Below are 26456 nucleotides of genomic sequence, written 5' to 3' on the forward strand. Positions count from 1 at the left end.
GGCATTGATGGATATATTTTATTGGAAAGATAATTGACTTACTAACTGGAAAATTGTGCATAAACGACTCTTTTGTTCGATTGATGTGTCAATGGAATCAGTACCCCAGTCTCGGTTTTTTACAATTTGTATGAAGTTAACCGACTGAAGTACGGTGGCTTCAATTTTGTTGATGAAAGAGGACAGACAGAGACCACAAAAATACGTTGTGGTTGAGCAAAGATATGGCAAATGTGGCAAAAGGATGCGATCTGAAGAAGGGTCTCGACCCGAAACGTCACCCATTCTTTCTATCCAGAGATTAATAGTCGGGGGAAATTTAATAAAAGGATAGGTAGCTTGTGTATACAATATTTCAGTCGTATATAAATCAGAAAGAAGGAGGGTCTGAGCCAATGGACAATGGTTTTGCAAGGAAAGATTAAACAAGCTCGTTTTGTGTCTCTGAGGGCATCATTGAAAAATAAACCAACAGTTGGTACTCACTCAGATGGGAGCTGAATCTATTGTTTAATACAATGATGCCAACTGATGTGATTGTACTCTCAAAATCACAGTCCAATCAATTCTTCAAGTATCGAACCCTTCCTTAAAAAGAATCCGAAAAAAATCTTCCACCACTCTGGAGGAAGCACAAGGACTCCATCCTTACAAACTATCTCAGCCCTGTTAAATAGGCTTTATTTTCCTTCCTTGCTGCACATCAAGGCTACGACTGCACCTGTAAAATCTTGGTATTTGTGATTGGATGGCGATTTTTTTTTTAAAGCTGGTCTTTTTAAAAGATGGGGAAGAACACTTCCCCATGTGTTCTTTGTGTGACAAAGGGATGACATGGGTGCACCAGAGGTCCTATACCTTTGATTTCAAGTCTGTGGTTGTAGAGGAACATTGGGCTGCAGTAAGTTTAACTGCATAAAAATCAGGGTTCTCAACATATGTAGTATGTAATATTCAATGAATTGAGTATGTTCTCACTTGCAAAGTGAATACGTTCTTACCAACTTCAGACTGGTTTATAGGGAATATACGGGGAATATGGTGATATAACTGCAGGCTGTTGGGAAATGCAGTGAGAGATGGAATGTGAATACCAGATTCTTACTTTTTTAAATAGCAGTAGAACAAAGAGAAACTGTTACCTGTGCACACTCACCTGCAGTGTGAGTAGTAAAACGATTTGTAGAATGGACAGGCAAATGGTCCAGGACATCCGAGATATCACGGCACGGTGGCGCAGCGGAAGAGTTGCTGCCTTACAGCGAATGCAACGCCGGAGACCCAGGTTCGTACGGAGACCCAGGTCTGTACGGAGTTTGTACGTTCTCCCCATGACCTGCATGGGTTTTCTCCGAGATCTTCGGTTTCCTCCCACACTCCGAAGACGTACAGGTTTGTAGGTTAATTGACTGGGTGAATGTAAAAATTGTCCCTAGTGTGTGTAGGATGGTGTTAATGTGCGGGGATCGCTGGGCGGCGCGGACTCGGTTGGCCGAAGGGCCTGTTTCCGCGCTATATCTCTAAATCTAAATCATTCTTTGGGGAACAAGGGTTCCCCTCTTCTGTCATAGCTGAAGTCCTCACACATGTGTTCTCTGCATCCCATAGCTCTGCTCTTATTCCCCCTCCCCAGTTGCAACAGGGACTGAGTCCCTCTAGTCCTCACCTTTCATCCCATCAGCCAACTCCAACAGGATCCCGCTACTTCCATCTTCACATTCTTCCATCTCCACCACTTTCTGCAGCAAACCGTCCCCTCTGCAACTCCCTGGTTAACTCGTCCCTCCCCACCTAAAGCACCCTTTCCCCAGTTACTTTCCCCAAAAATCGCAGAAGATGCAACACCTATCTCTATGCCTCCTCCCTCGACTCTGTCCAAGGACCCCGACAGTCCTTTCAGGTTAGGCAGAGGTTCACGTACCTCCTCCAACCTCATCTACTGTATTCATTGCTCCAGGTGTGGACTGTTGGATATTGGCGAGACCAAGCGTAGACGGGACAAGCGCTGAACACCTTCGCTCAGTCCGCCTTGGCCTAAGTAATTCCCGGTTGCCAAACACTTTAACTCCCATTCCCATACTGACCTTTCTGTTCTCCATTGCCAGAGTGAGGCCAAATGCTAATTGAACGAACAGCATGTCCTATTTCGCTAGGGCAGCTTGCAAACCAACAGTCTGGATATTGCTTTTTCCAACTTCAAGTAACCCTTGTATCCCCTCTCTCTCCAACCCTCCCCCATCCTAAGTCATTGTACTAGTTTTGGTGCTGTCCTGTGTAAGAAGGAACAGCGGGTGCTGGTTTAAATCGAAGATAGACACAAAATGCTGGAGTAACTGGGTCTGGCAGCATCCCTGGAGAGAAGGAATGGGTGACGTTCGGGGACCCAAAATATCACCCATTCCCACTCTCCAGAGATGCTTCGCTGTTGTCCTGTTGAGGTTCATTGCCCGTGTAACACAGCCAGCAATAGACCGTTTCCTTGATCATTGTTACTTTTTTGCATATCTTTCATTCATTTGTTCTAGATCACTGCTCTCGTTTCACTTTCCCCTGATTCTCAGTCTTAACCCAAAAAATCACCTATTCCTTTTCTCCGGAGATGCTGCCTGACCCACTGAGTTACTCCAGCTTTTTGTGTCTAGTTTAAACCAGCATGGTTCCTTCCTGCATGGCAAATGGTAAATGTTGTGGAATGCCTTTTGAATGTGAGCACAATTGGTGTCCTGCAATGGACTAGACTAGGTTTTTAGAATTGTATTGCAAAGTTTCTCTCTACAATAAAGTGTTTTGTATTCAAAATGATCCAGATCTCCCACAGCTGGAACTGGTCATTTTATGATGTGCAGCCAACATGGCGTTTGGCGATTCCTGTCTCCTTGCCCCTTGAGGTTTAAACAGCTGTGTAAAAGCTGACTTTAAATTTGATTTCAAGCAAAGATCGTGTGCACAGAATTGCAGAAAAGTAAAAGTTGTAGGTTTGGATTTGAGCTGAATTATCTTCCATACAGACAGGCCATTTTTTGTGTTCTGGATTGCAATGCAGTGCAGTTGGTCACTCTGGATTTTACTAGTGGAAGGTGGCCTTTTATTGAAATATAATTTTTTAATGAAAAACCTTGAATTGGAATTGTCTTTCAAAACAAGATGGTGCTAAGACTCTGACTGCAGATTTCTGTTCCAAACATCATGTAACTTTGTGAATTCCTGAGGTTTGTTCATCAAATAGGGCATTATTATATTTTTGCATCATACTGACCATGATGTAGGCTGGGACTTGGTGACACGATTCCTGTTTTGTAACTAAAAACCAAACTAGATGTTGGAAATGTGTAATAAAAACAATGCTGGAAATGTTCAGTAGGTCACGCTACACCTGGGGAAAGAGAAACCGTTAATGTTGCAGTTGACAATATGAATGTTTTCATCATCTTGCTTTTTATTTCTATTTTATAATTCTGTTTTTCGTTCAGTTGTTAACAACGTGGTAGGAATGCACTTTGAGAGAAGTGAGTTGGTAATTGGAATGTGATCCAGAGTGTGAAAGCAGTAGACTGATTGCATTCTGACTTTGAACTCCGTCTGCGTGATGGAGTGGATGGTTCCGTGGAATTCAAATGCAAATGTTCATTATCGGCATGTTGGAATGCTTCTTTCTTAAAGAATTAAATCTTGAACCAGATGGGCATTGGGTTTTGGCCTATGGCCTATGACAACAGCAGGTGGGATTTCTCAGCCCAGATCTGCAGCAGTTTATTTTATACTTGAGGTCTCAAAGACCTCATCTCTGCTATTTGCTAATCATAATCCATAATCATACTCTATTAGCCAAGTATGTTTTGCAACATATGAGGAGTTTCATTTGCCCCACAGTCATACCAATAAAAAGCACAAAGTAAAGTTTTACATGAACATCCATCACAGTGATTCCTCCACATTCCTCACTATGATGGAAGATGGAAAAAAGTTCAATCTCTTCCCTTCTTTGTTCTCCCACAGTCAGGGGCCTCGAGCCTTCCGTTGACGGGGCGATCTTCCTCCCGTAGCCGGCGGCGTTTGGTCCTTTGCGTCGGGGCGATCATGCTCCTGCATCGGGGGGGGGGGGTCTTGACTCCCCCACGGCGGGCGATCTGACACAGGTCGGGGCTGGTCGAAACCTGCGTCATTTGGAGCTCCCAACATCGGTCTCTACCCGAGACTGCGAGCTTCTCGATGTAATCATCAGCGATACTAACTTCTAGTTGGCTTCTATTAAGATGTGTTTATTAAATTGCTAATATCAGGCAATATTATATACCCTGTACCATAAATCTCCAGATTAGGATCTAGAATCAGATAGACACAAAATGCTGGAGTAACTCATCGAGATAGGCAGCATCTCTAGATAGAAGGAATGGGTGATGTTTTGGGACAAGACCCTTCTTCAGAGTGAAGAAGGGTCTCAACCCAAAACATCACCCATTCCTTCTGTCCAGAGATGCTGCCTGCCCCGCTGAGTTACTCCAGCATTTTGTCTCTATCTTCAGTGTAAACCAGCATCTGCAGTTCCTTCCGACACATTTAGAATCAGATACCATTTTTGGTCTTGCTCGCAAACCTCTACCTCTTTGAAATTGTTGTCACATGAAACTTCCAAATCCATCACTGCTTGGCATTGTCATGTACCCAGTACTACGCCTGTTTCCCTCTTCACCAATTTAATTGACTCTTGTCGACCATATTTATCTCAAATGTGACAGCAGAGTTTGCAATTGTGATTTTTGAAGAGTTTTTAAGTCAATGTTTTGCATGAAGGTAATTTGAATAGCTGAGAAGGCAGGCCTGGAAAGTTGGCAATGCTCCAATCTAGACCGGAAGCTTTGTTCATTTGACTTAAAACTGCATAATCTGGTTATCAACAAATGAATCTTTTTCTCAGTAGTGAACGTAGCTAGAAGCTTAATTTCACCACATAAAATCCTGAAAACAGCACAAACAGTTCATATTCAAAGTAGTCACGACTTTGGGTGGTGTCCTGGTTGGTCATTCTTTCAATATCTTTTTCAACTACTGATTTCCTGAAGATGAAAGTTCAAACCAAATCTAAGAATGATTGTGACATTTCCAGATGTGATGCTGCTTATTATTACCTTGCTGTCATGCATAGGCTTGTAGCAGAGACTGACCTGTTAAACAAAGGCTACTCATTTCTTACTTAACTGGTAAGGGAGCCCATTGTCTATATCCAAAAATGTTATTTTCTGGCTTTATGTCATTTAGTTCCAAGAATCCAAATGGTGTTTCTCCCAGCTTGTGGAATACATAAGCTTCAAGTCAAACTGTGGCAGGATTTCTGACTAGTAATTTCTAACTGAAGTGAAAATGTGGACCCCCAGGTACTTGCTGTTGGTTTGGCCTGGTGCTGCCCCTTGCCCCAGATGGTTGAGAATGGCCTAAATAGCGAGACTTCCTGGAAACAAAATCCCACTTGTGGTTCTGCCTTCAACTGCAGAATCAAAGCTTTGTCAATCGATCAAATCCATCTGGAGAGACTGGAACTATTCTCTGCAGATGGTTTAATTAATGGGTGTGCTTTTGCCTGGTCAATCTCCATGTTTGGGAATATGTGGCCATGTTATGAAATTTTCTAACCATTTTCTTGCTTTTGTACATTTTTGATGGCTCAAATGTAGGAGAAAAAAAGTGCAGAAACCCAATTGTGACAGGAATTGTGCAAGGACCTGCAGATTTTGGTTCCATCTGTGCATTTGGACACATGGGTAATTGTGCTACTTTTTTAGTAAAATTTCTGTAATAAACTTGAGTTATTGCAAGGCAACTGAATGCATCCCCACCACCGGCCCCATCAAATCGAACATTGGAAGACACTTTGTTTCAAAGTGGCTGTATGCCCACTTTTGTTCAAATTTGTTATTTATAAAAACATCCTGTGAGAGCAGCTTCACAAATGATCTTCAAGATTTCAACCCGTGAATCTTGGCCTGCCATTCATTTTCAGACACAGAACCAATAGTCTGCCCACACTATGTTTCACTCTTATTGATGGAAGATTTCTGTCACTGGCATCAAATTCTTTGAACATTCCTTGTTTATATATGCGTTTATATAATTTTAATCCTCTTCTTAAATCTGATGCAATAGCAAACACATCAAAGCAACATTTCCTCTTTGCCTAAGGTTTTGGTTATATTTTTATAGGAAAAATATTTTGTGGTTATCTTTGGAATCAAGTCGAGGAGACTGACAGTAATCGAATGTAGCTAGATATCCTACATTCGAATTGAATTGGTATAAGGACATCCGCAGTCTTTGTCCTTTTTCTCTTCACAAAAACGTCGATTGCACCGAATCAAATTCAATTGCCACAATCTGATAACAAGTAGATTTTAAATAAAACCTGTGCTTTGCTGTTTAATGAGTGCAATTATCATATACTTTTGACTTAGTACTCATTTTGTGGCCGCCCCGACGTGCAGCGGCAGCGTGTTCGCCCGCCCCGGATCGCGGGGCTTGGGTCGACCCGATTCGGACCTTTCACCGTCCGGCGCGGCCTGCAACCACAACAGCCTGACCGCGGGAAAAGACGGCAGGGGAAGGGAAAAGACATTCTGGCCATCCATCACAGTGAGGAGGGGACTGGAGGAGACTCGAGGAGACTCACTGTGATGGATGTTTCTTTTTTTTGTGTGTTGGTTGGGGTTGTGTAATTTGCTTATTTTATTGCTTTTATTGTTGGACTGTGGGTGACTAAATGTCGTCCAAAAAACTTGTTTTTTGGATGACAAATAAAGATATCTTGAATCTTGAATTGTAAATGAGTTTAGACAATTGGCGCTGGCATTGCCACTGGTGGTCCATTCACTAAAAGGATTCAAACCCAATGTGAGGCAGCTTAGCAAAACCAGCGCTGCAGCAGTAAATGGTTTTTGTACTATCTGTATTAATGGAGACTAATTGGAAATGGTGATGGGCGCAGAATGCCACTCTGCAATTTACTCGGGCAGCAGATCATGGAGAAATTTAGCTTCAAATAGACAATAGACAGGATGAGGATTGAAGTTTTTACTTGCAAGTGGCCTGCATCATTCTTGTTGATACTTTAACAAGACTTGAGGTGGATAGAAAATTGGTTGGCGGACAGGAAGCAAAGAGTAGGAATAAACGGGTCCTTTTCGGAATGGCAGGCAGTGACTAGTGGGGTACCGCAAGGCTCAGTGCTGGGACCCCAGTTATTTACAGTGTATATTAATGATTTGGACGAGGGAATTGAATGCAACATCTCTAAGTTTGCGGATGACACGAAGCTGGGTGGCAGTGTTAGCTGCGAGGAGGATGCTAGGAGGCTGCAGAGTGACTTGGATAGATTAGGCGAGTGGGCAAATGCATGGCAGATGCAATATAATGTGGATAAATGTGAGGTTATCCACTTTGGCGGCAAGAACAGGAAAGCAGAGTATTACCTGAATGGTGACCGATTGGGAGAAGGGGAGATGCAACGTGACCTGGGTGTCATGGTGCACCAGTCATTGAAAGCAAGCATGCAGGTGCAGCAGGCAGTGAAGAAAGCGAATGGTATGCTGGCATTCATAGCAAGAGGATTTGAGTTTAGGAGCAGGGAGGTTCTGCTGCAGTTGTACAGGGCCTTGGTGAGACCGCACCTGGAGTATTGTGTGCAGTTTTGGTCTCCTAACCTGAGGAAAGACGTTCTTGCCTTAGAGGGAGTACAGAGAAGGTTCACCAGATTGATCCCAGGGATGGCGGGACTTACATATGAGGAAAGACTGGATAGACTGGGCTTGTACTCGCTGGAATTTAGAAGACTGAGGGGGGATCTTATAGAAACATATAAAATTCTTAAGGGGTTGGAGAGGCTAGATGCGGGAAGATTGTTCCCGATGTTGGGGGAGTCCAGAACCAGGGGTCACAGCTTAAGGATAAGGGGGAAGTCTTTTAGGACCGAGATGAGAAAACATTTCTTCACACAGAGAGTGGTGAGTCTGTGGAATTCTCTGCCACAGAAGGTAGTTGAGGCCAGTTCATTGGCTATATTTAAGAGGGAGTTAGATGTGGCCCTTTTTGCTAAAGGGATCAGGGGGTATGGAGAGAAGGCAGGTACAGGCTACTGAGCTGGATGATCAGCCATGATCATAGTGAATTCAGCAGTAGCAGCAGCAGCAATCAGCAGTAGCAGCAGCAGCAATCAGCAGTAGCAGCAGCAGCAAGCAGCAGCAGCCCCAAGCTGTGTTGCTTGGGAAGTATTGTGTGGGGATTGTGTGGGGATAGTAAGGAGTAAGACCTGTGTGATCTCCCGGACAAGTTTCGATCGCCTAGCTTGGGGTCGGAGAGGAATTTCCCGGATTTTTTCCCAAATTGGCCTGGGTTTTTTATCCGGTTTTTCGCCTCTCCCAGGAGATCACAGTTCTTTTGGGTGGGCGGTTGGAGCAGCGGCCGGGCGGTAGGTTTAGTAACCGAGCACGGGGCTTTGTTTGGAGAGTATGAGTGCCAAGGCAGTTTTTTGTTCTGGGTGTCGGATGTGGGGAATTTGGGAGTCTGATAGTCTTCCAGACATCCACATCTGCGCCAGGTGTGACGAGATGGGGCTCCTAAGGGACCGTATTAGGAACCTGGAACGGCAGATTGATGACCTCCGTCTGATCAGGGAGAGTGAGGAGGTTATAGATAGGAGTTACAGAGAGGTGGTCACTCCTAGACCACGGGAGGTAGACAAGTGGGTCACTGTTAGGGGGGGCAAGGAACAGAGGCAGGGACTAGGGAGTACCCCGGTGGCTGTACCCCTTGGAAATAAGTACTCCTGTTTAAGTACTGTTGGGGGGGACAGCCTACCTGGGGGCAGCGACGGTGCCCGGGCCTCTGGCAAGGAGTCCGGCCCTGTTGCTCAGAAGGGTAGGGAAAGGAAGAGGAGAGCAGTAGTAATAGGGGACTCTATAGCGAGGGGGTCAGATAGGCGTTTCTGTGGACGCAGTCGGGAGACCCGGATGGTGGTTTGCCTCCCTGGTGCCGGTGTCCGGGATGTGTCTGAGCGTGTCCAGGATATCCTGAAAGGGGAGGGAGAGGAGCCAGAGGTCGTGGTACATATAGGTACCAACAATATAGGTAGGATAAGGGAAGAGGTCCTGAAAGGAGAATTCAGGGGGCTAGGAAGAGAGTTAAAAAAAAGGACTTCCAAAGTAATAATCTCAGGCTTACTGCCTGTGCCACGCGATAGTGAGAATAGGAATGGAGTGAGGTGGAGGATAAATACGTGGCTGAGGAACTGGTGCAGGGAGCAGGGTTTCAAGTTTCTGGATCATTGGGACCTCTTCTGGGGGAAGTATGACCTGTACAAAAAGGACGGGTTGCATCTGAACCCGAGGGGAACCAATATCCTGGCGGGGAGATTTGCTAAAATAACTGCGGAGACTTTAAACTAGTACGGTTGGGGGGAGGGACTCAAACACAGATAGCTAATAGGCAGTGTGTGAGGCAGGAGGCAGAAAAGGGAAACACTCAGACCCAATATGTAGGAGAGAAAGAAGGGAAAAGAAATAAACTGAGAATAAGAAATGATGGGTCCCTTAAATGTGTATATTTTAATGCTAGGAGCATTGTAAGAAAGGTGGATGAGCTTAGAGCCTGGATTGACATCTGGAAGTATGATGTTGTGGCGATCAGTGAAACATGGTTGCAGGAGGGTTGCGATTGGCAATTAAATATTCCAGGATTTCATTGTTTCAGATGTGATAGAATCGGAGGGGCAAGAGGTGGGGGTGTTGCATTGCTTGTCAGGGAGGATATCACAGCAGTGCTTTGGCAGGACAGACTAGAAGGCTCGATTAAGGAGGCTGTTTGGGTGGAACTCAGAAATGAGAAAGGTTTAGCAACACTTATAGGGGTGTATTATAGACCGCCAAATAGGGAACGAGAATTGGAAGAGCAAATATGTAAGGAGATAGCAGATATTAGTAGTAAGCACAGAGTGGTGATTGTGGGTGATTTCAATTTTCCGTATATAGACTGGGAATCACATTCTGTTAAAGGGCTGGATGGTTTGGAGTTTGTAAAATGTGTGCAGGATAGTTTTTTGCAGCAATACGTAGAGGTGCCTACTAGAGAAGGGGCAGTGTTGGACCTCCTGTTAGGAAATGAGATGGGTCAGGTGACGGAGGTATGTGTTGAGGAGCACTTTGGGTCTAGTGATCATAATGCCATTAGTTTCAATATCATTATGGAGAAGGTCAAATCTGGACCAAGGGTTGAGATTTTGGATTGGAGAAAGGCTAATTTTGAGGAGATGAGAAAGGATTTAAAAGGAGTGAAATGGAAATTGTTGTTTTATGAAAAGGATATAATAGAGAAATGGAGGATATTTAAAGGTGAAATTTTGAGAGTACAGAGTCTTTATGTCCCTGTTCGGTGGAAAGGAAAGAATAATAATTTGAAAGAGCCGTGGTTTTCCAGGGAAATTGGACACTTGGTTCGGAAAAAGAGGGAGATATACAATAAATATAAGCGGCAGGGAGTAAATGAGGTTCTTGAGGAATATAAAGAATGTAAAAGGAATCTTAAAAAGGAAATTAGAAAAGCGAAAAAAAGATATGAGGCTGCTTTGGCAAGTAATGTAAAAGTAAACCCCAAGGGGTTCTACAGATATGTCAATAGCAAAAGGATAGTGAGGGATAAAATTGGTCCATTAGAGAGTCAGAGTGGACAGCTATGTGCTGAGCCGGGAGAAATGGGGGAGATATTAAACAATTTCTTTTCTTCGGTATTTACCGAGGAGAAGGATATTGAATTATGTGAGGTAAGCGAAACAAGTAGAGTAGTGATGGAAATTAGGAGGATTAAAGAAGAGGAGGTACGGACACTTTTGAAAAATATAAAAGTGGATAAGTCTCCAGGTCCTGATAGGATATTCCCTAGGACATTGAGGGTAGTTAGTGCAGAAATAGCAGGGGCTATGACGGAAATATTTCAAACGTCATTAGAAACGGGGATGGTGCCGGAAGATTGGCGCATTGCGCATGTTGTGCCTTTGTTTAAAAAAGGTTCTAAAAGTAAACCTAGCAATTATAGACCTATTAGTTTGACGTCTGTGGTGGGAAAATTAATGGAAAAGATACTTAGGGACAATATATATAATTATTTGGATAATCAAGGCCTGATTAGAAACAGTCAACATGGATTTGTGCCTGGAAGGTCATGTTTGACTAATCTTCTTGAATTTTTTGAAGAGGTTACCAGGGAAATTGATAAGGGCAAGGCTGTGGATGTTGTCTATATGGACTTTAGTAAGGCATTTGACAAGGTTCCACATGGAAGGTTGATTAAGAAGGTTAAATCGTTGGGTATTAATAGTGAGGTTGCAAGATGGATTCAACAATGGCTGAATGGGAGATACCAGAGGGTAACGGTTGACAATTGTATGTCAGGTTGGAGGCCAGTGTCTAGTGGAGTGCCCCAAGGATCTGTGTTGGGTCCACTGTTGTTTGTCATTTACATTAATGATCTGGATGATGGTGTGGCAAATTGGATTAGTAAATATGCAGATGATACTAAGATAGGTGGAGTAGTTGATAGTGAGGTAGATTTTCAAAGTCTACAGAGAGACTTGGGCCTTTTGGAAGGGTGGGCTGAAAGATGGCAGATGGAGTTTAATGCTGATAAGTGTGAGGTGCTGCATTTTGGTAGGACAAATCAAAATAGGACGTACAGGGTAAATGGTAGGGAATTGAGGAATGCAGTGGAACAGAGGGATCTGGGAATAACTGTGCATTGTTCCCTGAAGGTGGAATCTCATGTGGATAGGGTGGTGAAGAAGGCGTTTGGTATGCTTGCCTTTATAAATCAGAGCATCGAGTATAGAAGTTGGGATGTAATGTTGAAATTGTACAGGGCATTGGTGAGGCCGAATCTGGAGTATGGTGTGCAGTTCTGGTCGCCAAATTATAGGAAGGATGTCGACAAAATAGAGAGGGTACAGAGGAGATTTACTAGAATGTTGCCTGGGTTTCAGCACTTAGGCTACAGAGAGAGGTTGAATAGGTTGGGTCTTTATTCTTTGGAGCGTAGAAGGTTGAGGGGGGACTTGATAGAGGTTTTTAAAATTTTGAGAGGGACGGACAGAGTTGACGTGGGTAGGCTTTTCCCTTTGAGAGTGGGGAAGATTCCAACAAGGGGACATAGCTTCAGAATTGAGGGACAAAGGTTTAGGGGTAACATGAGGGGGAACTTCTTTACTCAGAGGGTTGTGGCTGTATGGAATGGGCTTCCGGTGGAAGTGGTGGAGGCTGGCTCGATTTTATTATTTAAGAGTAAATTGGATAGGTATATGGATAAGAGGGGATTAGAGGGTTATGGTCTGAGTGCAGGTAGATCAGACTAGGTCAGGGAGAATGGTCGGCGTGGACTGGTAGGGCCGGACAGGCTTGTTTCCATGCTGTAGTTGTTATATGTTATATGTTATATATGAATGGCGGTGCAGGCTCGAAGGGCCGAATGGCCTACTCCTGCACCTATTTTCTATGTTTCTATGTTTACAATCAAACTTGTCGTGTCTGTAGTTCTGTCTCAAAGGTGAAGGCTTGAGCAGTTATTTAATGTTGCACAAGAGGATTAGCTTTGGGGCAGAAACTTGATTTGTGGACTCTACAATTGACTAAAGTCATTGACAATTGACTTTAAGAAATGGAAGCAGGATTAGATTGTGTACCTGTTCTGCCATTTATGATCTTATTGATCGGATCTTGGCCTCTTTCATGCTTTCATAAAGTCTTGATGTATTTAGTCCAATTATTTTTTCATGGCCTTCAATGTGCACAATTAAATTATATATCTAGCTTATTAGATGGAGAGTTGCAAAGTGTCACTGACCCTAGCAATGGTTCTCTGGCCTATCTTGGCAATTCCTTAAACTATGCCCTTCAATGCAAACCCTCTCCTCACCTTCATCTCCCATGAGGGCATGAACCCTATCAAACTTCCTCAGTATTGTGTTTTAAAGTAAGACAAGGTCTAAAGCTGCGAGATTAGGGCCCAACCTGCACAATTCTTTTTGTAAGACAGTCCTGTCATTCCTGAATCAACTTTATGTGCTTCCTGAACTTCCACCAGTGCCAGTGGACCAAGTATTGAACTAAAATTGGGCAAAATACTTAAGGAGTGCTATAAAGGGCAGTAACAGAATAACTCAGCGGGTCAGGCAGCATCTCTGGAGAACATGGATAGGTGACATTTCACAGAGTGCTGGAGTAACTCAGCGGGTCAGGCAGCATTTCTGGAGAACATCGTTTCAAGTCGCGACCATTCTTCAGACTGATTCTGTGGTTGGGGGAAAAAGCTGGAAGCGAGGAGTGGCAAGATAAAGTCTGACAAGTGATGGGTGGATACAGGTGATGGTGGTTTCTCCAGAGGTGCTACCTAACCTGCTGAGCTACTCCAGCACTGTCTTTTTTTTGTAAACCAACGTCTGCAGTTCCTTGTTTCTCCAGTTGTGCTCTTGCCAGTGCCATTGTAGAGCAGAGGGATCTCGGAGTGCAGGTACATTGTTCCTTGAAAATGGTGTCTCAGCTAGATGCGGTGGTCAAGAAGGCTTTTGGCACATTGCCCTTCATCAGTCAGGGTATTGACTATAGTCTGAAGAAGGGTCTCGACCCGTAACATCACCAGCCCTTCTCTCCAGAGATGCTGTCTGCCCTGCCAAGTTACTCCAGTATTTCCTGTCTATATTGATTATAGAAGTTGGGGTGTTATGTTCCAATTTTACAAGATGTTGGGGAGGCCACATTTGGAGTATTATGTTCAGTTTTGGTCACACTGCTATAGGAAGGATGTTCTTAAACTGGACAGAGTGCAAAGAAGATTTACAAGAATGTTGATAGGACTTGACTATAGCAACAGGGAGAGGTTGGGTAGGATCGGACTTTATTCCTTGGAGCGCAGGAGAATGAAAGGTGATCTTATAGACGTGAATAAATCATGAGAGGAATAGCTGTGGTAGAAGCACAGAATCGTTTACGCAGGGAAGGGGAATCAAGAACCAGATGACATGGGTATAAGGTGAGGGGAAAGATTTTATTGGATCCCTAGGGGCATGTTTATCAAACTGAGGATGGTGGGAATGTGGAATGATGCCAGGTAGTGAGACGGGTACTATAACAATAATAAAAAAGACATTTTGACAGGTACTTGAATAGGAAAGATTTGGAGTGATACGGGTCAAACATGGGACTAGTGTCCATGGGGCATCTTGGTATTCCCGGACAAGTTGGGCCCGAGGGCTTGTTTTCATGCTGAATGACTCTGACTCAACTGCAAAGTTCTTAAAATATTTAAGCTACTACAGTATATAATTTAAAAGGTATTTACACACACAAACTAAATGCAGTAATGACCATTCATTACTGGAAGAGATTTGTAGAATCCTAAACTGAACCTGATTATCGTGCAACTTGAGCGAAGTGCAATTCAGTGTGACAGTGCGAATTGGTGGATTTAATTTTGGTCAACAGTAAATGAGCTTCGTAGCTATTGAGGCAGGAACTATCCCAACATTTAATTAATTGTGTCGCTGACTAAGCAGGTATTGAGTTAGTACTTGTGTCATTTGAACATAACTTTATAATGTTTTGGGGGATCTGATTGTCACAGGTAAAGCTAGTGTTCATTGCCCCTGCCTCTAACTGCACTATTCAGGTAAGTTGCAGGATTTGGATCTCATTAATAGAGTGGTGGGTATGGGTTTGGATGAAACTTGGAGGTGGTGTGTCCCCATAAAATTGCTGCTTGTAATTTGGTAGAGATCATGGCTTTGGTCTGTTAGACAATAGACAATAGGTGCAGGAGTAGGCCATTCAGCCCTTCGAGCCAGCACCGCCATTCAATGCGATCATGGCTGATCACTCTCAATCAGTACCCCGTTCCTGCCTTCTCCCCATATCCCCTCACTCCGCTATCCTTAAGAGCTCTATCCAGCTCTCTCTTGAAAGCATCCAACGAACTGGCCTCCACTGCCTTCTGAGGCAGAGAATTCCACACCTTCACCACTCTCTGACTGAAAAAGTTCTTCCTCATCTCCGTTCTAAATGGCCTACCCCTTATTCTTAAACTGTGGCCCCTTGTTCTGGACTCCCCCAACATTGGGAACATGTTTCCTGCCTCTAATGTGTCCAATCCCCTAATTATCTTATATGTTTCAATAAGATCCCCCCTCATCCTTCTAAATTCCAGTGTATACAAGCCTAATTGCTACAGCCTTTCAACATACGACAGTCCCGCCATTCCGGGAATTAACCTAGTGAACCTACGCTGCACGCCCTCAATAGCAATGTTGTGCCATCAACAGTGGTCTAAACAGATTAGGCAGGTAGTATCTATTGCAGCTATTTTGTTAGTGGTGGGGGGAATGAATGTTCCATAAGGACATGGGGTATTAATAAGCAAGCTTCTACCTATTGCCTACCAGCCTCTGTCTCATCCTCTCACTGCTTTATACTTGCCGTTTTGCCCATATACTCTAAGTGAAATGGAACTGACTGCCTGGCATTGACTTGCATACAGAATTTGTAAATGCCAAGGTGCTTCCAAATCAGTTAACTGTGTACAACATCCTTTCTAACATATGTTTTGGTATCGACATTGGGAGAGGTATATCAATGTTGACACTGGGACACGATGGTGTCGACATGTTGAGACTGACATGGTGTACTCGAGGAATTTTGCCTTGGACGATATTCTGAACTCCATCACATTTCCCATGTGTTCCGTCCCATTGGCAAGATGTGCCAGAGGTGAAATTCTAATTTACCACCACCTCTGTTCCCTTGCTGTTGAATGGATCCTGTGTTCTTCCACGGTGAGTGCCCTCCATACTGTTTCCATAAACACCACCTCTGTACTAAATGGTGAAGATGCAAACTAGACCTGCAGTAGGTAGTGATTGAGCATGAAGTAAAAACCCAATTGACCATCTACCTGTGGCTGATCCATTTTGCCCATAACAGCATTGGTAAACGTGATCTATGCACAGTTCTTGTTGAGGCAAAGTGCTATATTAACATTTTGGAAACACTTTTGACTTGTGTGGAACTACAATTGAGGTAAATGGAAATGACCCTGTACATCTGGCAATTCAGGTAGGTATCCATGAAAATTGTGGGCCATCAACTGCTGGAATGTACATCACTATCTCTGCCTACATGGCCTGATGTGTCCCTCGCCTTGTGCAGACAAACTGGGGACCAGCTGTGACTCAGAGGCATGGTGAAGGGTTTAGTCAAGAGTAGCACAAGGTGTACACATGAAGAAACAAGGAAGTCCTAGCTGGTGAAACTGCAGCACAGGGCTACATTTGTGCTAAGTAGCATATGATGGAGCCAAAGGGCCTTGCAACCAACACATTGAAACAAGCTGTGCAGCCATGGAACATTTAGTCATGGATCTTTAAAGTGGAGGATTGGATACCAAGATTTTCCTAAAACATGATCCAACCATTGGCCAAGGACTGACATCAAGACAGCATTTGATAGTATATTTTTAGGGAGGTAAAAATAGGAGCAGAGGTAGGTCCCATTTTTCCCCCTTTAATATGATTATGGCCCATCGTCCACTTGTGTAACCTGTTCCTACCTCCTCCCAATAACCCTTGTATTTATAATTCTGTTATTTGTTCAGTTGCGATATTTAATCATTTGGCTTCCATTGCCTTCTGTGGTCAAGGATTCCAAGGGCCATCTTGGGCAAAGGATTTTTTCCCAATCTGTCCTAAATGGCAAGGGCAGCAGATGAAGAAAAATATCATCATCTGAATGTTTTTCCAAACCCAATAATGGGTTTGTAACTAAGGTAATGCAATAATGATGGTATCTTTGCTCCAGGCAATATAAATTGGCAACTATTGTCCTCGGGCCAAGTTAACAAAGTGCAGTAGACAGGTTCCTAGAAAAGTCTCTGGATAAGTAAATAACATTGAGAACTAGAAATGCTGCTGTGGGTAACTGCAATCTCAAGAATATTGGATTGAAAACAGCTCAAGTTGCAGGAAACTGAGCCTGTAGGAGAATCTTAGAAACCAACAAACAATAGTTTGGGTGTATATAAACTTTAAAGTTGTTAACATATGTGTATCCCAGTATGGAACAAAGACCCCGTGGAAATAAGGATCCACTATGGCTAACTAAACTTGGAGTATCAGATTGAAAAGCTCAAAGTTGCAAAAGTAGTAAGCCAGAGTTGGACGAATAAGCAGATGAGATTAGCTCATTGATGGAGGAAGAACGTTGAAGTAAATTGACAAGAAACTTGCTTTTGAAGCTCTTACAAAATCTTGAATGCTTAAATCCCAAAGTAAGTGTTTCCCTTATAAAGCTGAAATGTGAGAAGATTTAAAACAGATTAATGGCAATACAAGAATTAGGCAAATAAAAGGCTAAAGAATGAAAATCCATCATGAGAAAGTGCCACATAAACTAATGAGATCAAGGCCGACGGATGCATTGCATGTGATAACCAACACATCCGGGTTCTAAAAGATGTTGGTACTTTTGTTGTAAATTGTCGAAGGTGCCAGTATATTTGCCATTTTGCAGTCTAAGATGGCCATCCATAAACAGAAGGAAGGAGAAAGCATTACCCTACAGGAGGATGAATACTATATTAGGTGTCGGGGAAATGCTGAAATGCTAAGTGATAACAATTCTTATGAAACCATAACATGACCAGGTAGGGTCTACAGATTGTCTGCAAAGTTACATTAAATTAAAAGCCTTGACAGATTCTGATCATGAGTCATGGACATCACTGACAAGGATGGTGTCTGTTTTCCCTCCTGAAATGACCCTGAATTGAAATAGCATTTAAAAGTCAACCGCATTGGTCAGATTAAGCAAGGGTGGTATACATTATTTCCTGAAGAATATTACTGAATCAGTTGTGCTTTTGTCAGGCTGAGTTTACTGGCCACTGTACTTGCTACCAGTGCGTCATTCCAGCATCATTTAATGTTTTTAATTGAAGCTTCCCTAAGTCTGTTGCAGTATTTGCAAATGCCCTTGTTCCTACTTCATTAGCATAGCCACGATTGTCACATGTGTGGATGCAAGTTGGGATTTGGATGTGAAAATACCACTTGATTGACATGCCAGAAGTATTTGTAAAAGGTAATGAGTCAGGGGATTGAAGGTAGTATTGGTATTAGTGGAAGTTTGGTTATTGGCAAAGTATTGGTATTAGTAGAGAATTGGTGATTAATAGAAAATGGTAAAAATAAATGGGCCATTCTTCAGTGGATAAAAGTTAAATTATTGGTGTACCCCAGAATGTGGTGGTGGTGCTTCAATTTGTTAATGAATTTGCTTAAGGGCAAATTCAGGGTTCAGCCGTCTGAGACAGATGGGAAAAGGTTTGAGTGAGGAGGAAGTTACTTGGCTTGAACAGCATTGGCACACAATACGGGAAATGCAAGTGTATCCGCTTTGGTAAAAGGAATAGAATATCAAAATGCTTACATTTTGTTCGGTCTTCTATATTAAGATTTTTTCAATCTGCAAGTTTTGGAATGCAGGTAGAGCAAGTAATTAGGAAGGCAAATTCACTGGTACTCCATCCCCTTTGTCATAAATGTCTTGTAAAGGGCTTTTGATTCTATGTGCACATCTCTGGAGTACTGTATATAGTTTGAACTTGAGTGTGCTGCATTTGGGACAATGCAGTGAAGCTTCATTAAAATTGTTATTGAAATGAATTTAATCTCAAGAATGAGCAGAAAGGGCCCCGGAGTTGTAGAAAGAGGGCTGATTTCATCTAAACAAACTATTGGCAACCTCAACAGGATGGAGACAGTGAAGCGACTTCTATGGGGAGTGTGAAGAAGGGTCAAGACACTACATTGGGCATCTCCTCAACAGATGACTGCCTAACCCATTGAGATGCTCCGGGTGTTTTTTTTGCTCAAGATTCCAATATCTCCGGTGTCTTGTTTCCTTGTTTCCTCTGGGACTGCCTAGGACCAGGGTTGTATGGAACTAGATGAGATCTCGTATTCAACCCAGACTCCCACGCTCTTTTGCATTCTGCACCTTTTTTTTAAAGCTGTTGCTCATTGAAGCTTGGAAGTGTTTGTCCTCCAGAAGGTCTTTAATTTTTTTAAATCTTCCTTTCTCTGCTTTTAGATTCTGAGAACTGTCATTTTCAATATTTATAGGATGAGGATCAACCAATTGAACAACATTTTGTGATCGGCCTGGTCGCAAAATGACAGTCTTAAGTTCTTGATTTGTACAAAATATGCTTGGGGAAACGGGCCCCTGGATTGGTTTGAAAGTAAACATGAAGCTAATGTAGTATTTTTGAGAATTGGGAGAAGATTGAACCTAGCGAGGATAAAACTTAACTACTTTTATTTGATTACTTTTATTAAATTCCTCAGGTGGTTGATGTGTGTATAAATATATAAATAATATTGTCATTTAATTTTAAAATATCAGTTTTGCTCTGTCGCTCTTTATATTAAAAGCTAAACAATAGTTTCTCTGTCAGAAAACTTGCCTCGTTGAACAGTATTTGGAGGGGGCCCTCTGGACAGCAAGTCCTGGCACATCGAACTGCCAATCTTGGCAGACAACGTTCACTAAAGAAAGGTGAATGAATTCTAGTGTTTGCGATTTTGAAACTTTGTAGGAGTGGACATGCTTGGATGGGTGGAGTTTTGTCAGAAACCAGACCATTAATACCAACCTGGGATTAACTGTGTCAGTATTGTTTGTTACAATCTCAGTTGGACATAATGCTTGTACTTCAGAATGGACCAAGTTTGTTGGCTAGCAAGCATGAAAAAGAGCACAGCAAAGAAAGTTATCGCAATCGTCTGACTTGAGAAAGGTAATAGAATTGAGAGGAATAGAATGGAGAATATTCTGTGGGATAGGATATACAGGCATTTAGACGGACAAGGGCTGATTAGGGATAGTCAGCATGATTTTGTACGTGGGAGGTTGTGTTACACAAATCTGAAGTTTTTGAAGACGTGACGAAAAAGGTCAATGAGGGCAGAGCTGTAGATGTTGTATGTGTGGACTTCAGCAAAGCATTTGACAAGGTTCTGCATGGTAGGCTGCTCTGGAAGATTAGATCGCATGGGATCCAAGGAGAGATAGCTCAATGGAAAGAAAATTGGCTTCATGGAAGGTAGCAAAGGGTGATGGTAGAAGGTTGTTTCTCGGACTGGAGGCCTGTGACTAGTGGTGTGCGTCGGGTTTCGGTGCTGGGCCTGTTATTGTTTGTCATCTACATCAATTATTTGGATGAGAACGTACACAGCAAGATTAGTGAATTTGCAGATGATATAAAAGTGGGTGGTTTTGCAGATAGTGAAGATGGTTGTGAAAAATTGCTGCAGGATCATGATCGATTGGCCTGGTAGGCTGAGGAATGGTTGCTGGAATTTAATACGGGGAAACATGAGGTGTGGCATTTTGGGATGTCTTAACATGGGCAGGACCTACACAGTGAATGGTAGGGCTCTGGGGAGTGTTGTAGAGCAGCGGAATCTAGGCGTGCAGGTGCATGGCTCCTTGAAGGTGGAGTCACAGAAACGTCGGGTGGGGTAGATGCACACAGTCTCTTGCCCAGAGTAGGTGAATTGAGGACATAGGTTTAAGGTGAAGGGGGAAAAGATTTGATACGAGTCTGAGAGGTAACTTTTTCACACAAAGGGTGGTGGATGTATGGAACAAACTGCCAGTTGAGGCAGGAACTGTCCCAACATTTAAGAAACAGTTTGACATGTAGATGGATAGGACAGGTTTGGAGGGATATGGAATGTAGGCCAGTGGGACTAGTGTAGCTGGGACATGTTGGCCAGTGTGGGCGTTGGGGCGCGGGGCCCGTTTCCACACTATCACTCTGTGACTCTGTGGATGGATAAAGCACTGGGTTTATCCCATCCATGCAGGCAATGCCCCAATGAGTAAGGAGGTCAATGCAAACTTATACTGGTCTGCATTGCTAAACTTGGTAAACTATATACTTCAATCAGTTGAATAACAATACCTTACATTTTATTCTGTTTTTATGCTCTAACCTTCAAGGCCCAACTACCCTAGGCTTGGGTTATTGCAATCTATGATGTGTGTGCACCATGAGAAAATATGAATCTTCAATTGGAGGTTCACTTTTTAAAATAATTATTAGGCAGGAAAGTACATATTTTATGGCATCATCCTCAAATATAACCGGGTCTCTCTTTTTTCTATACAGAGTACCAGTTCCAGAAATAAAGTTAACAATCCAGTTACATGAACTCAGTTTGAGAATGAGCAGCCATTTTAGTATTAATCGGCTCTTTTTCCATTATTTAACCAAATAACCATCTCAGTGCACCTGAATTCTGCATTTTGTATTTACATGTCATGCTTTTTTTTATAATGACAAACCATTGTAGCTATAAAGTGAGGGTTCTTTTATTCCACTTCCCTTTGTCACTATTAACTGGATACTGTGCAGAGAAAACATGGACTCCAGTTTGAGTGGGCCATAAGTTGTGAATATGATTTTGGGTAAAGCCAAACAATAGTACATCCAGTACCAACTTCAAGAGTTGCAACATTGATTATTGATTAGGCCAGCAGCTTCAAATGAACATAACAACGGAGCGATGTTTTAAATCTTGCTTTAGTTTTGAATCCAGTTTGCAACTAATACAATTTAGATTTGGATACAAGCCTGGGTTTACTGTTTTGTTTAGCTATTAACCTAGTTTCATAAAATATGCTGTGATTCTAACTCTCCTAAACCTGGGAACTATTCATTCTGTTCATTGTGCATAATGTCCAAGGAAGATTATTCCCTCCCAACTAACCAGCAGTTAGTTGCAACAATTAACTTGCTGATGGTTTCAAGCTGCGTGTTGTTGATAATATTTTAAACATTTTCATTAAATCTTGCACTTTGTGGGACCTATGAGACTGGTAGCTGGACATTGCAGTACAGTCTATACTATTATAGTCTGTCGTTCTCCAGGGATAGAGGAGGAAATCACAGTATATGTTTCCCTGAATTTGTCCAAGTCTACCTAGAAAGGCAAGTTGCACTGACGAAGGTGTTGGGAGCCGGTGCCTTGATATGCTGCGCACTGCATAAACTAATCGTGTTCACAGCAACTAAAAACAAAGCACTTTCTATGTCTCTGCTTAATGTGTCAGGCACACAGTCAAGTAATCTGCATATTCCTTGCTAATTCTAGCCTATTCCAGATCATGCCTCTCAATCACAGATTCTGTTTTCACCTCTGCCTATGGTCTCAAATAACGGTGTGGGATGTGCAAAAATAACCTTTTTTGAATTGATTAAGAAAAAGTTTAGTGGTGGGAGGAGACAGGCACTGATAGTTACAGTGGTAAACAAGTGATCATGCAGTAATCTCAGTGGTTACAGTGGTAAACAAGTGATCATGCAGTAATCTCACAAATGTAATGGTTCAATTAGTCTGAAGTGTGAATCTGATTTTAGTATAAAAAATGTTTGAAAACTTTTTGTTGGATACCTTGTTAAAGTTCTTTAGAACTATAGGTTGATGAGCTGTATTCCTGACGATAATCTACACATGCTCTTGCAGGTGTGGTGCGATGACAACTGCATGAGTCTCGCTCACTTACTTTATAATTCTAGTGCTGTCACATCCTCCTTGTGATGTAACCAGAGCTCTCTGGTTTAACAGTAGTTACTGTATTTTATATAGATGTAGCATAAGTGGCTCTCGTATTGTCCTTTGGCTAAACTGGTTCAGAAAACTTGCCCTTTCAACATTGGGAATCTGAACATTGGGCACTCTAGGATCACATTGGTCATTACCTGTTTCCCTCCCCAAGAGTGTTGGCTAGCACACCGTGGGATTGAACTTATTTGCCACCTGAGACACCACCCAACCAGTCAACAACCTTGAACCTCCTTACTACCATCCATATTGCCAATATGTACTTGCCAGCAGACATGTCCAAGAATTGTGGTGGCATCTGGGATGTTGGCTCATGGGGCTTAATTCTGTGTGTATGACTACATAGAATTTTTGTTTGACTAGCGTGTGGGACATCTCTTCCAATTTAAACACCAGTCCTTGATGTATGCGAGGAGCACATTACATTGTCATCTGCATTGGGTGTGACTTGTGTCACAATTTGGTTCCAAGGTTATCAGGTCTGGATTTATCCCTTCTGCTTTAATGACGTGTGAAATTGCCAGCAGGTTATAGTCATGGGCTGTTACGAGTCGTAATATTGTCGTGAGTCCTAGGCCAGCTCGCTCTTCCTCCCCTGAAGAACATCAGAGAGACACAAAATGCTGGAGTAACTCAGCGGGACAGGCAGCATCTCTGGAGAGAAGGAATGGGTGATATTTTGGGTGACCCTTCTGCAGATTAGTTTGGGATACGGGAAACGAGATAGACGAAGATGTAGAGAGATGGAGAACAATGAATGAAAGATATGCAAAAAAGTAACAATGATAAAGGAAACAGACCATTATCATTGTTACTTTTTTGCATATCTTTCATTCATTGGTCTTTATCCCTACATTGTCTATATCTCTCACTTCTCTTATCCCTAACTAGTCTGAAGAAGGGGCTCAACCCAAAACATCACCCATTCCATCTCTCTTTTAAAGAACACTGGAAGGTACAAAAGGCAATAAGGGGAGAAAAAATGAAATACGAAGGTAAGCTAGCTAATACTATAAAAGAGGATAGCAATAACTTCTTCAGCTATATAAAGAGTAAGAAAGAGGCAAGAGTGAAACATAGAAACATAGGAAATAGGTGGAGGAGTCGGCCATTTTCTCCTTCAAGCCAACACCGCCATTCATTGTGATCATGGCTGATCATCCACAATCAGTAACCTGTGCCTGCCTTCTCCCCATATCCCTTGATTCCACTAGGCCCCAGAGCTCTATCTAACTCTCTTTTAAATCCATCCAGTGTATTGGCCTCCACTGCTCTCTGTGGCAGAGAATTCCACAAATTCACAACTCTCTGGGTGAAAATGTTTTGTCTCATCTCAGTTTCAAATGGCCTCCCCTTTATTCTGAGACTGTGGCCCCTGGTTCTGGACTCCCCCAACATTGGGAACAATTTTCCTGCATCTAGCTTGTCCAGTCCTTTTATAATTTAATATGTTTCTATAAGATCCCCTCTCATCCTTCTAAATTCCAATGAATACAAGCCCAGTCTTTCCAATCTTTCCTCATGTGACAGTCCCGCCATCCTGGGGATTAACCTCGTGAACCTACGCTGCACTGCCTCAATAGCAAAGATGTCCTTCCTCAAATTAGAGTGGACGTTGGACCGCTGGAAAATGATGCAGGAGAAGTGATAATGGGGAATAAAGAAATGGCAGAAGAGCTGAATAACTTATTTACATCAGTCTTCACAGTGGAAGACACCAGCAATGTGACTGAAAATCAAGAGAGTCAGGGGGTGGAAGTTTAGTGGAGTGGCTATTACTAGGGAGAAGGTACTTATATATATATTCCTCTATTCGTCCCACACCAGGGAAATTTACAATTACTTGGGAAGCTGAAAGGGCTGAGGGTGGATAAGTCATCTGGACCAGATGGACTGCACCCCAGGGTCATGAAAGAGGTGGCTTTAGAGATTGTGGAGGCATTGACAGTGATATTTCAAGAATCACTAAAGTCAGGAGTGGTTCCAGATGATTGGAAAATTACCATTATTATCCCATTGCACAAGAAGGGAGCAAAGCAGAATAGTGGGAACTATCGGCCGGTTCGTCTGACTCGGTGGTTGGTAAGATTTTAGAGTCCATTATAAAGGATGAGGTTACAGAGTACTTACATGTTCACAATAAAATAGGCCAAAGTCAGCATGGCTTTCTGAAGGGGAGGTATTGCCTGACAAATTTGCTGTAATTCTTTGAAGAAGTAAGTAGCAGGACAGACAATGGACAGTCAGTAGATGTTGTTTACCTAGATTTTCAGAAACCCTTTGATAAGGTTGCTAAGGAAGATGAGAGCCCCTGGTATCAAAGGCCAGATCCTCGCATGGATAGCAGGTTGGGTAGGTGGCAGAGAGCAAAGAGTGGCAATGTAGGAGGCTCCCAGTGAGCAGTGGACTTCCGCAGGGCTCTGTGCTGGGTCCGCTGCTCTTCACGTTGTATATTAATGATTTGGATGAGGGAATTGATGGCTTTGTGGCAAATTTTGATGATACGAAAATAGGTGGAGGGGCAGGTAGTGTAGATAAAGCAGGGACTCTGCAGAAGGACATGGACAGGTTGGGAGTTGGCAGAGAAGTGGCAGATGGAATATAGTGTTGCAAAGTGTGGAGTCATGAATTTTGGTAATAGGAATAAAGGTGTAGACTATTTTCTAAATGGGGAGAGAATCCAGAAATTGGAGGTACAAAGGGACTTGGGCGTTATGGTGCAGTATTCCCCAAAAGTTAATCTGCAAGTCAAATTGGTTAGTAACGGATGCAAACACAATGCTAGTATTTATTTCGAGAGGGCTTGTATACAAAAACAGGGATGTGATGCTGAGGCTCTATAAGGCACTGGTCAGGCTGCATTTGGAATATTGTGAGCCAATTTGGGCACCAGATCTGAAGAAGGATGTGCTGGCTCAGGAGAGGGTCCAGAGGACACGAATGATCCCAGGAATGAGTAGGTTAACATATGATGAGCATTTGTCAGCACTGGGCCTGTACTCGCTGGTGTTTGGAAGAATGAGGATTATCTGAATGGTGTCAAGTTAGGAGGAGGGGGAGTTCAACGAGATCTGGGTGTCCTAGTGCATCAGTCAATGAAAGGAAGCATGCAGGTACAGCAGGCAGTGAAGAAAGCCAATGGAATGTTGGCCTTCGTAACAAGAGGAGTTGAGTATAGGAGCAAAGAGGTCCTTCTACAGTTGTACCAGGCCCTGGTGAGACCGCACCTGGAGTACTGTGTGCAGTTTTGGTCTCCAAATTTGAGGAAGGATATTCTTGCTATGGAGGGCGTGCAGCGTAGGTTCACTAGGTTAATTCCCGGAATGGCGGGACTGTCGTATGTTGAAAGGCTGGAGCGATTGGGCTTGTATACATTGGAATTTAGAAGGATGAGGGGGGATCTTATTGAAACATATAAGATAATTAGGGGATTGGACACATTAGAGGCAGGAAACATGTTCCCAATGTTGGGGGAGTCCAGAACAAGGGGCCACAGTTTAAGAATAAGGGGTAGGCCATTTAGAACGGAGATGAGGAAGAACTTTTTCAGTCAGAGAGTGGTGAAGGTGTGGAATTCTCTGCCTCAGAAGGCAGTGGAGGCCAGTTCGTTGGATGCTTTCAAGAGAGAGCTGGATAGAGCTCTTAAGGATAGCGGAGTGAGGGGGTATGGGGAGAAGGCAGGAACGGGGTACTGATTGAGAGTGATCAGCCATGATCGCATTGAATGGCGGTGCTGGCTCGAAGGGCTGAATGG

At 43.0% G+C, this 26456-nt stretch overlaps 1 protein-coding gene across 1 annotated transcript in view; it reads left to right on the forward strand.

Moving 5' to 3' along the window:
* chsy1 (chondroitin sulfate synthase 1) overlaps positions 1-26456 on the forward strand; it is a 35324-nt gene that overhangs the window by 1826 nt on the left and 7042 nt on the right. The window lies entirely within an intron of this gene.

Source organism: Rhinoraja longicauda, chromosome 33, assembly GCF_053455715.1.
Source record: "Rhinoraja longicauda isolate Sanriku21f chromosome 33, sRhiLon1.1, whole genome shotgun sequence".
NCBI classification, from domain to species: domain Eukaryota; kingdom Metazoa; phylum Chordata; class Chondrichthyes; order Rajiformes; family Arhynchobatidae; genus Rhinoraja; species Rhinoraja longicauda.